This window comes from Panthera tigris, chromosome X (assembly GCF_018350195.1).
Source record: "Panthera tigris isolate Pti1 chromosome X, P.tigris_Pti1_mat1.1, whole genome shotgun sequence".
In the NCBI taxonomy this organism is placed as follows: domain Eukaryota; kingdom Metazoa; phylum Chordata; class Mammalia; order Carnivora; family Felidae; genus Panthera; species Panthera tigris.
In genome coordinates this window covers 100576148-100593213 of record NC_056677.1, presented here as the reverse complement: position 1 = coordinate 100593213, position 17066 = coordinate 100576148, and positions in this window count along the sequence as shown.

The window sequence follows — 17066 nt, the reverse complement described above, 5'->3', positions numbered from 1 at the left end:
AAAGCTGCATTGCCTCTGCGTTTGTGTGTCTGTCTTTAAGAAGGGGGGTCTTGGGGGGGCCGTTAGTGGTTACTCCGGAGTCTTTGTAGAGACTCGGAGAGGCAGTTCCCATCACAATGCGCCCGAATTTGCTGCGCATGCCTGGTCCCTGCCGCTCAGTTTTTACAGCAGAGCTCCGAGGGCGAGTGAACAACCCCCCTTCCACTCCCACGGCCCTGAGAGGCGAGTATCTCCCCTTGCCCAAGTGCAGAGCTGGGATTGCGGCGGGGAGAGGGCAGTGATGGGCAGTGTGGGGCTGACTGCTTTGGGGGTTGTAGAAAAGTGTGTGCGTGGAGTGGTAACTAAAAGGTTAATGAAAAGGACGCTCAGTCCCACCGGCCAAAGGAGGAGAGAGGTGTGGGAATGAGCTAGGGTAAGGGTGGGGATTGAAAGTTAAGGTTGGGGGAAACTGTCCCCAGCTACTTTGCTCCCTTGCTGTAGCCTCTGGACAAAGCCGCCTGGGCCCCTGCCCCGTGACCCCAGAGGCTATCAATTCTTCCCCAGTCCTCTTTTATTCCTTGCTCTAAGGGGAGGAAAGAACCTTCCAAGTCAGGCAGCAGGCCTGGACCTCTGTTGGGGGATGGTCCCCTCCACAAGATATTGTGCATGAACGTCTTAGACTCTTCTCCCTAACCCCTTTCTCCAGTGGTGGGAGGAAAGAAGCTTCCTTATCTTCTATGTCTTTCCTTCCTACCCCAGCTTCTCTGGAAGAGACAAGTGTTATTCCTTTCCATGCCAGCTGCTCTCCTTTTCATATCCTCTCCTCCTGTTCTATGTGGAAAATGAACTCTCCTGCCAATGTACAGCAAACTGGTATACATGGGGCAGGGGCCCAACTGGTCCACCAGTTACTCTGGAACTTTGGATTTGGCATAACACAGGTTGGAGCTTGGAATAGTGATTTTCTAGGGGCACCTGGGTGGCTCAGTTGGTTAAGCGTCTGACTTCCCATCAGGTCATGATCTCAAGTGGTGAGTTTGAGGCCTGCATAGGGCTCTGTGCTGACAGTGCAGAGCCCGCTTTGGATCCTCTGTCTTCCTCTTTCTCTGCCTGCCCCCTGCCCCCCACTGATTTTTTTTTCCTTTCTCTCTCTCAGAAATAAACAGTTAAAAAAAAAAAAGAGTAAAGAAAGTTTCCAAACCCTCAGGCAACCAGAAAAATGGTTCTAGGCTCTTGCCAACCTTCTATCCCTTCTGAGAATGCAAAATCTCTTCCTGCCCCACCACTCCTAAGAATCTTTCATCTCCATTTGCATAGTCCGTTGCTAAAAATGAGGGAGAAACTTGGGCATGACAGGAGACTGAACTTGCAAGTGATTGGAGCATTAGACCAAAGGAGGCAGCAGAGACGAGGTTAGCCACCCCTTGACGAGTGTGGGGACTGACAGCATGGCTCAGGGATATAGGCATAGGAGACAGGTCTAAGTTCAAGTGTATATTCTATTACAGGCAGTGGGTGACCTTGAGCGACTTTCTTAATCTCAACTCCAGTTTTCGCATCTGCAAAGTGGGAATATTACTGTTACTTTCCCTATGAAGTGGTCGTGGATTAAATAAGGATTAAGTAAAATGGTGCTAAAACATCTAATTCAGTGCCTGATTCATAGAAGAATCAATAAATGTTAATTTCCAGATGCCCTTCCCCCCTTCTCACCCTTTAAAAATGCCCTTTCTCCCCAAAAGTGCCTTCTGTTGTCAGCCTCCCCTTTCTCCCCCATCCCCCAAACCTCAGACTCTGCTAGATAACATAGTTGCATTTTAATCGAAGCCTTCAATGCCTTGACCCGGAGGGATAACTCTAAGGAGGAGTTTCAGTTGTGATTTCAGGTGGGGAGACACTACATTTCAGATGGAGGGAGTAGCTTTCAGCACACCTCATTTCCCTCCTGAAAGCAAACAGGTCCCCATCCATGTTTGGCTAGCCAAGAGAAGAGGTGAAGAGGAAGAGATCTGTGGCCTTCTTCACTGTCATTTGGCTTGAAGAGTAACGGGGTGGATGAGTAACAAGAGATGCGAGGAAGAAAGGCATTTCAATGCCTGTGCACTTGAAAATCCTCCATTGCATTCATCACTGTAAATGGGCACCTATCCTTTCTGTTTTCAGTCTCCCCTGCCCACTACCTGTTTTCCTCTCTTTCATCTGCTGCCACTTTTTTAACTTTTAGCTGTCAGTTGCAGCTGTTGGCAGAATTGGATTAGTCCCATCTGAGCCAGCAGGGACACAGTGGTGAGAACTAGGCATATTGCTGTTGCTTGGAAAGTCCGTATAATACATGCAAATTCTTTTGCATTCAATCCCTCACGGAAGAAAGCGGTGAGATGCTTTTTGAACTTCATCTTTGTTTTTCCAATGAGGAGCTAGAGATTGTAGTAGCAAGCATCACAGCCGCCAGAAGTTGCCAACTAAGCCCCAAATCCAGCGCCCTCTCTCCCTCTCTCTCTCTTTCTCTCTCTCTGGTTAAGAGGTATCTCTGCTGGGTTCGGAATTACCTGGCAAGAAAATAGTTCATTGCAGTTCTTACCGAGAGGTTGTGTTCTTTCGTGAAATGGTTAGTCAGGTGTAGCTGCAAGAGAGGACACAGGAGAGGCACAGGAAAATAAAGTTGATTATCCTCACAAGTTTTAGAGAAACTGAGTCACTGTACGCCATGAAGGGAGGCCACACAGGGTGAGGGAGCAGCAAATGTGTGTGCTCAGCCAAGCAAATGCGGAGGAGAGAGAGAGAGAGACAGAGAGAGAGACAGAGAGAGAGAGAGAGAGAGAGAGAGAGAGAGAGAGATTGCCCCTTGGGCAAGTGCCTTTATCAGGTTGGAGCGTACAAGCAAAAGGCATGCGCGAGGTGATTTCATTGGTACATTTGAATGACAGTAGGTCACAGTCAGGGGAGGGCAATTAGGGGAACTTGTGGCGGGGGCCAGCCTTGTCACAGTGAGGCACCCAGTCACCTGGGTGGGGTCCTCACAGACGGTTTGTGGGGATGTTGAGGCAGAAGGAAAATACGAAGTTTTAAAATTTACAATATGAAAGTGAAAATAGTACTCCTCTTCATGAGGTTTCGGTTTGTTTCAGGCTTGGGATAGGGCCCTTGGAGAAGCAGAAAGAATGTCGGCCAGTGAACTTTGGAGAAAAGATCTAACTATACAATGATCCTCATACTCGTTAGCTTGATACCTTGTAAAGAAGGAAAATAATGACAAAAATCATTGTGATTCATTGGAAGGAAACTGCCATACCCTTTAAAAGTAATGAAAGCAAGATTCTATATCCTTTGCCTAATAGAAAGATAACTTCCTCACTATTTGACTTGAAACTTTGATTTCTTGAACAAACGTTTGACCACCTGCTATCTGACAGATTCTGGGAGGCACCAGGGATATAAGGAAGCAAGACAATTTCTGCTTTCAATGAATTTCAAGTTCAGAGAAGGAGCATATGTATTCAGTGGCAAGGACAATGTAACGTGGTAAGTGCTGTGAAAATAGTTAAGCACCAGGTACCAAGTACAGAGGAAGGTGTTCAAATATCTGAAAAAAGGTACTTTCCTTCTCCCAGATTCAGTCCCATGCCATCACAACGAGAAGATAGAGCAAGGTGATTTCTAAAGACTTCCCACTCTCATGTTCTATGGACCTATGATTCCATGAGTCAGGATTATCTTAGGGTGAGGAAAAACTGTCTAACCTTCAGCCTACAATTCTCATCAAGGAACTACTTTAGGGACTCCCAATTCTTTATGGCTGTCTCTTACATTTTCATTCCTGGATTCTTGGGAAGAATAGAGTCCAGTCATATCTGGAGACTCAGGTTGGGTTTGGCATCTAAGAAAGCTTGGGTCTTCCATCTAACTTCTCTATCCTTCAATCTTTTCTATGATACCGCCCTTCCAGAAGTCCTCTATGTAGATGCCAACCTTGGTGTTGCTGAATGAATCCACAGCCCTGAGGAGCTGAAATTCTAGGCACAGGCCTAGTTGGAACTGCTTCTAATGGGAGTTTATGTGTATCTCAGAGGAGAAGTCTTATGAACTTGGGTTTGATATGCCCAGAAATGGATCCATAGCAACTTCCAGGAGAAGATAGTCACACCAGGTGAGCATGGCCATAGAAGCAATTGTTTATCTTAAATTGTTTTCAGATTGGCTTGCTTTTTATTTAAAATTTTTTTTAACATTTATTCATTTTTGAGAGTGAGAGAGACAGAGCATGAACGGGGGAGGGGCAGAGAGAGAGGGAGACACAGAATCCAAAGCAGGCTCCGGGCTCTGAGCTGTCAGCACAGAGCCTGATGCGGGGCTTGAACTCACAAACTGCAAGTTCATGACCTGAGCCAAAGTCAGACACTTAACCGACTGAGCCACCCAGGCACCCCACTTGCTTTTTATAGATGGGGAGGGTGTTTAGAACTCATTTTTTTTTTTTTTTTTTTTTGCCCTGAAGATACCTCTAGGAGCCATTTGGGGGCACAATGACTTGGAGATGATCCTTCCCTTTTAGTACCTCATTCCAACTTTTTCTCTCTGGACTAAGCACTTTCACATTGCCTCCTTTTAGGTATTCTCAGGGCTGGTGACCATGCCCTTGACTCAGTTCCTATATCAGTTAAGATGTTCATGCTTCAGCTAAGACAAAACCCACTAAAACTAATATAAATGATAAGGGAGATGCATTGATTTACAGATCTGGAAGGGACATAGGTAAGACTGCTTGAGACTTGATTAGCTTCAGTAGTTCAAAAATTGTATCAAAGGCCTAATTTATTTTCCTTTCTCCTTCTTTGCCCACCATATGATGGCAAAATGTCTGTGGCATGTCTTGTCTTCACATCTGCATCACATGTTATATCATTGGTTCTAAAGGAATCACATGAACATTCATGCTTGAATCCTGTGGTCAAGTAATGTCATCCTTAGACCTGAACTACCTGAGCCACTCACTATGGCAAGGGGACATCAGATTATACCCTATCCATAGGGTCACTTCTTCCCTACCCCTCTCCAAACCACATGATTGACACACAGTGGGATAGGGAGACACGGAGTTGGGAAACAACCACAATAGCCACTAAAATCCCTATCTTCCCAAAGGTCTGCTCCCTGAGAATTGGGAGTGGTAATCATTTCACTCTTGAAATGTCCACAGGCCCATTGCAACTTGCTGAATGGTCTCGTCTCCGGTCCCTTAGAGGTAGGCTGCTCCGTGGTGAGATCCTTCTGTTACTTTAGTAACTCATCCCCCTAAATTCAGTTCGTGATGCATCTGCCTGATATTTAATTCTGCTCCTAAAAAAGTAATTTTATATTGAGTGTCCAGGGTGAGAAACGAACATAGAAACAGTTCCTTTTCCTAGGGGTAGAGGCAAATAGGGTTCCAGATCTTTTCAGATAGGGATCCAGTGACTCTTTTTTCATGTTCTTCTCTGGGTAAGCGGAGGTCTGGGGCGTTACTCCCGTAGACTGTGAAACTGAGGAATCAGAGAGGTTTAGTGAACAATTCAAGGTCACACAGCCAAGTGGTGGGGAATGGAGATTTTTTTTTTTTATCCCTCTAGGGCTTTATCCACCAGACCAGAGTCTCCTTCATGCTGTGAGGGAATTGAATCATAGCAAATATATTCTGCTGGGATGGGTACATCTTAGCAAGTAATTATCCCCTGTTGGGCTCTGAATGGGCTTGCAAACTGCAGATGGAAGTCACATGGCTTTGGGACTCCCACTTCTCGCAAAGTGTCATTCTTATAAGCTACAACATCTCTCTGATGGGAAGTGTTAATTTATTGTGAATTATTCCAGGTTACCTCCCAAAGATGTTATTGTTGATATTTTTATTAACGTATGCTTTTTTTTTTTTTTCTTTTTTACCCCTCTGGGAAGGTTAGGAGCTGTCACTGTGAAATAGCACCAGCAAGTCTGGGGGAAATAGCCCCCAGCCTAAAACTGGCCCTGCCCCCCAGCCCTAGCTGGGGATGGGTTGCATGCTTTAACAGATTTGAGAACTTTATTGAGGAATTCTGGATGCCAGTTGGTTTTTATACTCAACTGGAAACCTGTCCAATTTTCAAAGTACTTATGAAACTAGAAACTGACTCTGGATTCTGAAAATTACGTGACTGTATGTCAGGAACTGAGTCAGCATCATGTCATATCGTATGAGGGCAAACAGATTACCCCCCCCCCCTTTCTGAGGTGTGTGTATGTGTGGGGGTGGGGGTGATGAGGTTGGGACGGGCGAAGCATATATGTTAGATTGGACGAGCGCTCCAATTATTCACTCCTTCCCGCATTCGTACCTTTATCAGGGCCTCACTGTGAGCACCATATTTCTCTGCCCCTTAATTTTGGGCTTGGCAGTGTGACTTGCTTTGGCCAGTGGCATGTGGGCAGAGGCGACAGCACGCCAGTTCCAGCCTACGTCTTAAGGAACCTCATGGCCGTCTGCTCACCGTCTTCACCTCTGTGGGTGTCATGAGAAGTACACATAACAGATAGTTTTCTGGTTCTGAGAAGGATGAACGGCGGGTGGAGCAGAACTGGCCCAGTTGACTCACAGACCCGAAGTGAGACACAGAGCCCTCTCAATTATTGCAGTCTGTGGCCGAGCTGCCCAGTTGAGATCAGCTGAACCACAGCCAACCTGCAAAGGGGTGAGAAATGAGAAATGATTTTGTTTTAAACTACTAAGATTTGGGGCCCACTAACGTAGCAACCATCTGGCAGCGGGCGTGTTTCCATGAGTGATCTCAGGCTAGGGTGACCACCCTAGGCATCATGGTTTGGCCAGGACAATTCGGCTGATGTGCATTGTCCCAGCACGATCATCACCAATGCCCCTCTTCTCGCTCAAGAGTATCTTGGTTTGGGGGTTAAACCGTCTGGTCCATCCAGCTGAGGCAGGGAGCGGATTATGGGTTGCTTCAAGGCCCAGATAGAAGACTTGCTATCTGTCTGCCACTTCTACCTCTTAATTTCTGTTCCCTAATCTGTCAGCTTGGGGTTTGACCCTCGCTGTCTTTAGGAAGAGGGTATTTTGGGGGGGTGCCTGGGTGGCCCAGTTAGTGGGGTGACTCGATTTTGGCTCAGGTCATGATCTCATGGTGTATGGGTTTGAGCCCCACGTTGGGCTCTGTGCTGACAGTGTGGAGCTTGCTTGGGATTCTGTCTCCCTCTCTGCCCCTCCCCTGCTGGCTCTCTCTCTCTCTCTCTCTCTCTCTCAAAAATAAATAAACATTAAAAAATGAAATAGGGTGTTTTTTTTAACACTCCTTTAGATAGAGGAAGATCTGTGTTTCCTGCTTTAAAAGTGAATTCAGAGTATTTAGGGGAATGAAAAGATAACTGGAAACAGTTGACTTCTCAGATACTTGACTGTAGCTAATTCTTAAAGAGGAATTGCTGGATTTGCTAAAGTTACATCTGTTCTGATCTGTATGCTGCAAGCATATTCTGCTGAATCTTTGTGGCATCACTCCCATGAACATAATAATATTTTGAGGGAAAAGAAAAGCATCACATTTTTCTGGGTGATTACCCCCACACAGCCACAATCAGTGGTTTTCTCCTTTGAAAGAAGGTATCTTCTAATTTAAGAAAATCTACTACGTGGAAATACACATTTGGAGAGAGTTTTGTAGTTTACTAAAGGATTCACCACATGTTCCCTTTAAATAGTGAAGTGCTCTCATGAAGTGGTTATCAGTTGGCTGTGGTTTGCTCCCCAGGGGACAAGTGCAATGTCTGGGGACTTTTTTGATCGGCACACCTGGCGGTGGGGGGTTACAGGGGATTTCTACTTACACTTAGTAAGTAGAGACAAGGGACTCTGCTGAACCTCCTGGGGGCACAGGACAGCCCCCAGCAACCAAGGATTATACCGTTCAGGAGGCCAATAGGGCCACTGTGAAGAAACCCTAATTCTCTGTACTCACCCAGAATAGGAGTTTAAAAAAACAAAATGGTTTACACACACCTTTTCAGAAATGTGCACGTTGTACCAGGTATCTGAAAACCTGGATTCTAATTGCAGTAATTTCCAAATTATACTTTCGGAGCCTCAGTGTTTTGAGCTGTGAATTGGGGATACATCTTACCTGCATTTCCATATAAAGCACTGTAGAGAGAGAGAGAGAGACAGAGAGAGACAGAGAGAGACAGAGAGAGAGAGAGAGAGAGATCATCAATAGAATCCACTCAATATTGTGACATTAGGATTGGTAGAGTGGATTAGTTTAAGTTAAAGAAATGAGGAACTATGAACTTTCTCAGAGAGTTTCCATTGCTCTTGCTTTTCTAGACATTCTAGAGCAATAGCTCACTGGTGAAGAAACTGAGACAGGTCAGAATTCCTGTCACTTCCCTCACCTGACACGGAAGCCGTAGGAGACACGGAAGGGTAGGAGAACATCTCTAGAATGATCCTCAGAGTACAGGGTTAGTCTGAGGGCCACTGAACCACTGCACTTAGTGGGACTCAAGGGTGGGGAGTGACGTGGACTCTCAAATAACAGCAGGGGGAGAAACTAAGAACAAGGCCCACCCAGTGTTCAGAAACTCTTCGGGGCAGAGAGGACTTGGCTATATAGTTTGTGGGGTCCAGGGCAAGAGGAAAACGCTGGGCCTCTTGTTCAAGCGTCAAGACTTTCAGGACAGAGACAGCAGAGCGTGAAAGCGAGGTCCTTCTAGCAGGGGACCCTGTGTGACTGCACAGGTCACACTGGGGAAGCAGGCCCCCGAGGGCAGTGCCTGCTCTGGAGGAGAATGGGCAGTATGGAGCGACAGTTCCCTGGGCTCTGGACTCCAGGCCCCAGGGAGAAACTCATTCACCAAGGGCCCTACAAAGTCTAAAGGAAACGAAAGGACTTCCTCTAGGGAGGCCGCAAACAGTTCCTAGCTGCTTCTCCTGGCCTCCCTCAGTGGGTAGCCCCAGTCCCTAGAGAAGTTCTGTGTTACAAAGGAAGTGAAAAAAAATCACTTAAAATCACCGGAGCTTGGCAGGAGGCCAGTCCAAGAGTGGTCTTACAATCTTACCTACCCTGCTGTCTAAACTCGCATTGAGTTCCCTACGGGGAAGATCATTTTGTAGCCAGAGGCACCCCACTAAGAAAGTCCTTGTGCGGCAATGCCTTTAAATTCAAAACCAAACAAAATGAGACAAAGGGATGACAAGCAAAGATCCCGTCCCCCCTTAAAGTTTTGGTTAAAGGTTTCCAACATTGTCGTGCTTTGCTAACAAAGGGGAAGCGGTGACTCCTCTGCAATTCTGAATCGACTTTACTGAAATTTCTGGTATATACAGATGAATAGGTCCCCCCCCCCCCGCCATGATGATGATGATGATGACGACAGGGACAACGATCATGACAGCGATGACAAGGATGATGACTTACACGTATTTCTTGCCACATGTCGGGTACTTGCTAAATGGTTTAAGTGTACTGTCTCGTTGAATCTTTACAGCCACCCTTTGAGGTAAATACTGTTATTATCCCCATGTTTTATGCAAACCAAGATTAGAAGCATTTCGTACAAACTTTAAAGGAAAGAGACCCGAGAAGCATCTACTAAATAAAGAATGGTAAACGGAAAGGAATTGTGCAGTTCCCATTATTAACAAGTTAGAATGTGAAAAGTGTCATTGCCTTTTCCTTTTATTTAGGATGCTTCCTGTATTGTATATTTTGTCAACACAAAATTCATTTTTTACATGCTTTTCATAAAGCTTAGTACCTAGAAGCTTCTCAAGAAAGGTGTGCTCAACGAATTAATGAATGACGGCTTTCAGGAGCTCAGTCAAGATCTCAACCTTCCTAAGAAGTTTCTTGAAAACATCCTAAGCTCTTTAATCATGAATTCTGCCATAAGGGTTTTGAGAACCAAATTTCGTGGTTGGAGAAGTACACTGTACCTTCATTTCAGGTAAATCACACCTGTATTATCAGCTTGCTCCTCTGATATGGTTATAAACTAAGGTATCATTACCACCACCTTGTGGGTGTTTCTAATAATTGCAGACAAATTACCCAAGCGCAAAGCCATAGCATCTTGACTCTTGAAATCTTAACACTTCTCCATCAGTACATTATTTGATTTGGCTTTAGTTAGATTCATGGCTAACAAATTAAAGCAAGAAGTTTCTATGTCTTTTACTGTAGGTTATTTCAAAATCTTTTTGGAATTAGAAACAGTGTGATTAATGGGTACATGAATGAATGGAATCCTTACATTCCCCAACTAATAATTTTCTTGAAAATTATAAGCGCCATTACTTTTCTAACTAGAATGAGGCTTAAGGGAACTGACTTCCTTGGTATTGGAATACAATGTAATTCTATATCTTCACTCTAAGTAGATATTTTACTAACTTGGTTTATTTAAGATGGTGAGCTCCGGGAGGGTGGGGATTTTTTTTCCACCTATTTTGCTTATTGCTGTAATCCCAGCACCCAGAAAAAAATGCGTGGACTGTAACTGATGCCAAATAACTTTTGTCAAGAGAATGAATGAATGTGTGACTTAGCCAAAAGCAAGATCCAGTGGTGTTCTCTTTAACATTATGGGTCATAAGGTAGGAGGAATACAAGGGAGAAAAAAATGTCTGAGTTAATGGATGGATTAAAATGAGGAAACCAAATGCCCTTTCATCTGGATGGTTAGATTTGGCAAACTCGGAGAACAGTGGCCATATCTTGTGGCTAGGACAGGAGCACCACGGAGAAGCGTCTGGATCTGGTGGGAGACATTAGGAAAATAACCTTTTTCTTCTTGCCCCCTCACGGTCAAAACTTCCCCATCCTTTCTGACCTCTTTTCAGGATTCTGTTAGATAAGTGGTTGGTACAGCCCACAAGGCACTTGGCAAAAAGTAGTCCTTGTGTTACCATTGAGGAATGGATGGCAGCTGAGAAGAGTTGAAGGTTTGAGTTAGTATAACATTTCCTGTTTCTTAAGAACATGGGAATTGGCTGAGTGTGTCTGTAGCCAGCCACAGCGTGATAAGAGGTTGGGTGGCGAATGCCGACAAAGTGGAAATGGACATCAGCAATTTGCTGCTATATCTTATAATATGGGCAAGTCTTGCTTTATGCAATAGGCGTGCATCAAAAATTTGTGTGGAAAATGAATTTAGGTAAATTGAATTCTATTTTAAATCCAGGACACATGCTTGCCACTTAAAGGAACTCTGGAGCAAATCATTTTCTCAAGTGAAAAGATCTGCTATTTTGTCATTTTTGTGGTTTCCTTTATGTACTAAAAAAACCCCACAGTCCCCTATAATTTAGAGGGCAGACTCCTTTAGATAACAAGATGTAGTATGGGACTGTTTATCTTTTTTTCAGCCGTTTTATTTTTTTATTTTTAAGCTTTCTGTTACCAAAGCTTAAATCAGGAAATGTCTGGCTTCCTCAAAACCCCAGTATTCCAGTCTGGTATGTTTTCAAAGTGTACTTCTGAAGCAAGGTCAGTAATTAGCCTGATTATCTGGGTCAAAGTCGAAGTGTTAATGAAATATATATAGTACTGCCCTCCCCTGCCTCGAATTTCCACCATTCACTTCTTCACGGAATCCTTGGATGTATAACAGAAGTTGTAAATTTCAGAGCAGTGGGAGAGGAATTATAGAATATGAGCTGTTATTTATCAAGTGCTTACTATGTGCCAAGCGTGTGCTCAGTGGTTTAACACGTTAGCTCATCTAATCCTCATAGTCCTCGTGAGGTAGGTAGTACTATTATTTCAATTTTATAGCTTGTAAAACTATGACTTTTAAGAGGGATTATGCGACGTGCCCAAGGTCACACGGCTCTCAGTTGTGGAGGTGAAATGAGATCCAGGACACCTCTAGGCCACCCTGCCTCCACATCGCACTGTGTATCCATATGCGTGCGTGTGTCCTCACATCCCAACTACTTCGTCTTTCTCAAAGGGCGGGGAGCAGATAGCGGCCTCTAATTTTGCACAAAGTCAGGGGCCACTCAAGCAGCATTGTAGACTGGAGTAACAAAGACTTGGGAGAGAGTCTTATTTAGTTTTTCTACATCTCTCTATCTTAGCTAAAGCAGATTGATTTTTTTTCAGGGGATGGAAGAAGTACTGTTTTGTGTGTCCTGGAAAATAGTTATCTACCGAATGCTAATCCCATGCCCTGGAAGGGTTAACTCCATAGTCTGAGAGGGGACGGGGAAATGTGTAGAGTGGTGCACTTGTCTTCCTCCATCAGAACCATGGTGGGTGGTTTAGAGCGAGGACCACTCTCCCAGGTTCAAAGTCCCCCGGCTACACCTAGGATTCGGGTGAATTGACCTCCTTGGGCCTCCAGTCCCCGTCAGTACGATGGGGGTGATAATAGTAACATATCCCCCACAAGGCTATTGTGAGGATGAGACAAGGTAAGCAAAGTGCATAGAATCCCACCTGGCACATAATAAATGATCAGTAACGTTAGCTATTGTTGCTATTAGCTGCAGACCCCGCAGCATATTTTGGCACAGTTTCCCCTGAGCTGCTTTGGGTTCTGGGGGGGCTCTGAGAGAGTCCATTTTGCGGGGTTGGACAAAGCAGGAAAGGCTTGTGCATTTGCAGAATCTGTCAGCGTTTGAGTTTGTTTAGCCCTGGCAGGAAATGGCTTCCTGCTTTGAAAACAAAGGAAAAAATGTATTTTAAAGTGAAGAAACACCTTTTTAAAAATACCCAGAAGACTTATTAGACAGAAAACAGCTTTTACAGAGCAACGTCGTGGTGATTGAGGGGAAAACAGCGTCAAGTGTCTGAATCAGATCGCGTTTAATGGAGAAGAGGAGCTGAGCGTGGCAGAGCCGGCTGGGCTGGTGGGGAGAGAGGGGGAGGGCAGGGGGATGCAAAGGTTTTGCCAAAGAGCCACGGAGATTGGATTGTGCCAGCGCAGAAACCACTTGCCAATGAAAGCTGCAGTCACTGTCACCCACTGCCGCTCTGCGGTAATGAATGCATTTTTGATTAATTTTGCTGATTACCTGCTCTCTATGCACACAGCACAAGATAGAATAGTTGAGTCTGGGGCTCTCGGTGGAAGACTTTAGAGGCAAGGAGACGGGGTGGCAGGAGGGCTTTGATTATCTTTTTTTATTTTTCTCTCCTCACCTGCTCCCCAGCGTACATTGAGATAATGCTGGCTTTTGCTGGCAGCAGCCAAGAGGCCAGAACCTTGGGTTTTTTTCCACACATCGGTGCTGTTGCAGGGTAATAAAGCTAGTGCCAGAGGGGCAAGGAGCTACCAAGAAGCCCCCATCCACTCTCCTCTGGTTTCCTTGTAGTGTGTAACTCATCCCCTCAACCACAGGAGACGAATGTCTTTGCATATATTGAAAAAGAAATTATGTCTTTGATTTCCTAGATACATTACAAGTATTTACCAACAGATGAGAATTAGGTGAGGAAATCGGTTTTAGGCTCATAAGGCAATGTCTCTGAAGATTTAGTGCAATTTTAATGGGAACACAAACTTTGGGAAGGGAAAACACAAGTTATCAATTTTGGAACAATTTCCTCTCTGGTGCTGTAAGATGAGAACTGAAATCCGATGTTTATAATCAAATGATTCTTCTCTTTTCACATCAGCTATAGTGGATTATTTTCATGTATTTTCTCTGTGTACAGGCTATTCATTTTTTTCCTTTTTGGTTGTCATAATTGTTGTTCTGGATTTGGCATTGCACGAAGACCGATCTGTTTCTAACAAGTTGAGGGCCAAGTAAGTGGCCGGATGCACCTGTGAATATTATGAGCCCGGCCCAGGACTGAGTGATCTTGTCTAGAGCAAGCACTATTTCCTTTATGGGCAGAAATGGAGAGTTTGGCAACTGTTCGGATACCTGGATCAGGTCTGGCCCTGTGTTTAGAAAGAGTGAATTCTTCCTTTGAGTGTGAGTTGAGGGGCTTCTAGGGCCTCCAAGTCACCCTCTTAGTATCCTCCCCACTGCCCTTGTTTTACTTTCTGAAATTCTTGTCTTCACCCCCTCCTTCGGGAAGCCCTCTGTTAAAATGGTGGCACTTCCTGCATTTGGTGCATGGCTTCCCAACATTTTCGTAGCATGGTGCACAGGCGGTTCCTCAGAACCGGAGTCAAGAGGTTGAGAGACTCTGGCCACTCCACGGCCTTGAGACTTGAAGGCGCTTAGTAACTCAGCACAGCTCTAATCTATCCACACGACACGGACACCAGTCTCTCATAAGGGTGACTATATTGTTTATTGTCCAAACTGGGACACTTTTGAGAGTGGAAGAGGACACTTAATAATTAAACCAGGACATCAGGCAAACTACAATCTAGGAAATGTGTTTGGCCTAGTCAATTACACCTTAACCCTGATTAGTTTCCCAGACTAGCCCTGCTGATACCAGACCTTTGAAATGTGCAGTCTTCTAGTTTGTTTCTTCCATTAGCCCATTTCTTTATCTGCCTGTCTATTTATACAGCTGCTATCACTACTGTTATGTTTTGTTTCAACCTCCATTTTACAGATGAAGAGACAGATAAGAGGCTAAATATTGTTTCCTCCCTTCGTATTTCCATGAGAAGTAAGTGATCAGGTAATATGAGGGTCGCTGGGGGCTCAGGGGCAAATCGGTGCTGTTTGAGTCTTGACTAGCATTCTCTTTTGGTATTTTTCTTGTCTCCTTTACCTCTTCTCTTCTTCCAGCTTCCCAGTGCCTATGTTCCCGCCCATGTCCGCATTCATTAAAGCTTACCTGTTCTCTACAGTATTCCATTCCCGCAGGACTTTGCCCTGTGTTCAAAAATAAATGCTGAAAAATTAACGTATTAGCCTCTCTAGAAGCTAATATTCACATTTTAATAGGGGACTTCTGGAGACATAACTGCTTTAGTTCAGTGAAGCAGCGATAACGGTGGGAGTTCAGGAACCCTGGCAAACTAGGGGCGTTGGTTTGGTTAGAAGATACAGTTTCACTATGACCTGAAATATACCACCTAAGGCCTGCCTTGGTCAGGGCTTTCTAAGTTGGATAAGCTATAATGCCTCTGTATAAGAATTCTGCCATCATCTGGATGACATGCTCTATGGGATTGTGTCATTATTTTAGATTTACTTGAATTTATGAAAAGGAAATAACAATGCTTTTCATAACAGCAAAATATGATGAAAGGGTAAAGAAGTAATATAATCTAGATTATGTGCCTGATCTGCTCCAGGCAGGAACATGAGCTCACTTTGGTGTGGTAGAGATTTGGGAATGATTCTTTTGTCTTGTCTTCTTGGGATGATGAAACATAAATTGCCTGGGGGATGGACAAGAGCTCTTAGAGCCCTCCATTTTATTTTATTTTATTTTATTTTATTTTATTTTATTTCATTTCATATTTTTAAAAAGATTTTATTTTGGGGGCGCCTGGGTGGCTCAGTTGGTTAAGCGTCTGACTTCAGCTCAGGTCATGATCTCGCGGTTCGTGAGTTCGAGCCCCGCGTCGGGCTCTGTGCTGACAGCTTAGAGCCTGGAGCCTGCTTCAGATTCCGTGTCTCCCTCTCCCTCTGCCCCTCCCCTGCTCACGCTCTGTCTCTCTCTGTCTCTCAATAATAAATAATAAAACATTAAAAAAATTTTAAAGATTTTATTTTTAAGTAATCTCTATACCCAACGTAGGGCTTGAACTTGCAACCTTGAGATCAAGAGTCACATGTTCTATTTATTGATCCAGCCAGGTACCCCTAGAGCCCTCCATTTTAGTATCTTCCCCATCTGCATTCCTTTGAAACTGAAGTTTAAAACATCAGGCATCAGAATTCTTTGGGAAATCATTTTCAAAGGACAGTTATTTCTTAGAGTTTGTATATATCCTCTGCCCTACTCATGACCATCTAAACCAGCTAGTTGGTTCTCCCTGTGGATGTGACATTTGGTCATTCATTTACAAATATTCCTTGAGCACCTACTATGTGTTGGATACTGTGGTAGACACCGGGGAACACAATAGACATAGATATAGATTCTGTTCCATGGAAGTTAAACAAAAAGCAAACAAGTAACAGATATAGTAACAATCCATTTGGATTTGCTTAACAAAGAAAGCCGATAGGATGCTGCAATAGAGAATAGAAGATGAGGATCAACTTTCAACAGACAGTAGTGGAAAACCAAACTAAAATTAGGTCAAGTAATATGGAGTTTATTATCTCACTGATTAAGAAGTCTGGAAGCAAGGCATCCAGGGTCAATTCAGATACACAATATAATTATTATGAGGGACCCAGGCACATTCCATCTTTCTATTCTACTATCCTTAGCACATGGATAATACTTCACTGGTGATCGTAAGAGGCCTCCCACATTTGCAAGCATCACATGTAGACACACAAAAGCTAAAGAAAATTGGTACTTTCTGTCTGTCTCTCTTTTCTCAGCAAGAGCCTTTCCAAAGAAGACTTCCTTTTGTGTTATTTTGGTTATAGGGCTTTCAGGCAGAGGGAGGAGCTGAGGCAAAGTACTAGACACTGATAGAGTTTGGCATCTTTGAGGACCCGGAAGAAGACAAGTGTGACCCAGATATAACAAGTGAGGGGAGAAGTCCTTGAAGTGAAGTTTGGGAGCAAGGCAGGGGCTGGTAGGGCATGGTGTAGGCTTAAGATTTATTCTCAGGGTAGTAGGAATGCACTGAAGGGCTGTAAGTCGGTTAGGGACATGACCTCCATTTCAGGGCCCTCTTGCTGCTATACAGAGAGTGAGTTGAAGGGTGGGTAGGAATGGAATTCGCAGACCAATTAGGAGATTTTTGCAATGCTCGGGGCAACGAATGGTGGGAGCTTGGAATAGGGAGGTAACAATGTAGGTGGAGAGAAGAGGCTTTGGCAGAAGTGAAAGTGTTGATCCAAGGGTTCTGCTTAACCATGTTAAGTTTGAGATGTTCGTGAGATATCCAAGTGGAATGGTAAAGTAGGTAATTGGCTAGGAGACTGGCTCAAAAGAAAGGTCTGGGCCAGAAATACGTATTTGGAAGTCAGCCGTATATAAATGGCATTCAAAGCCAGAGGACCCGATGAACTCAGG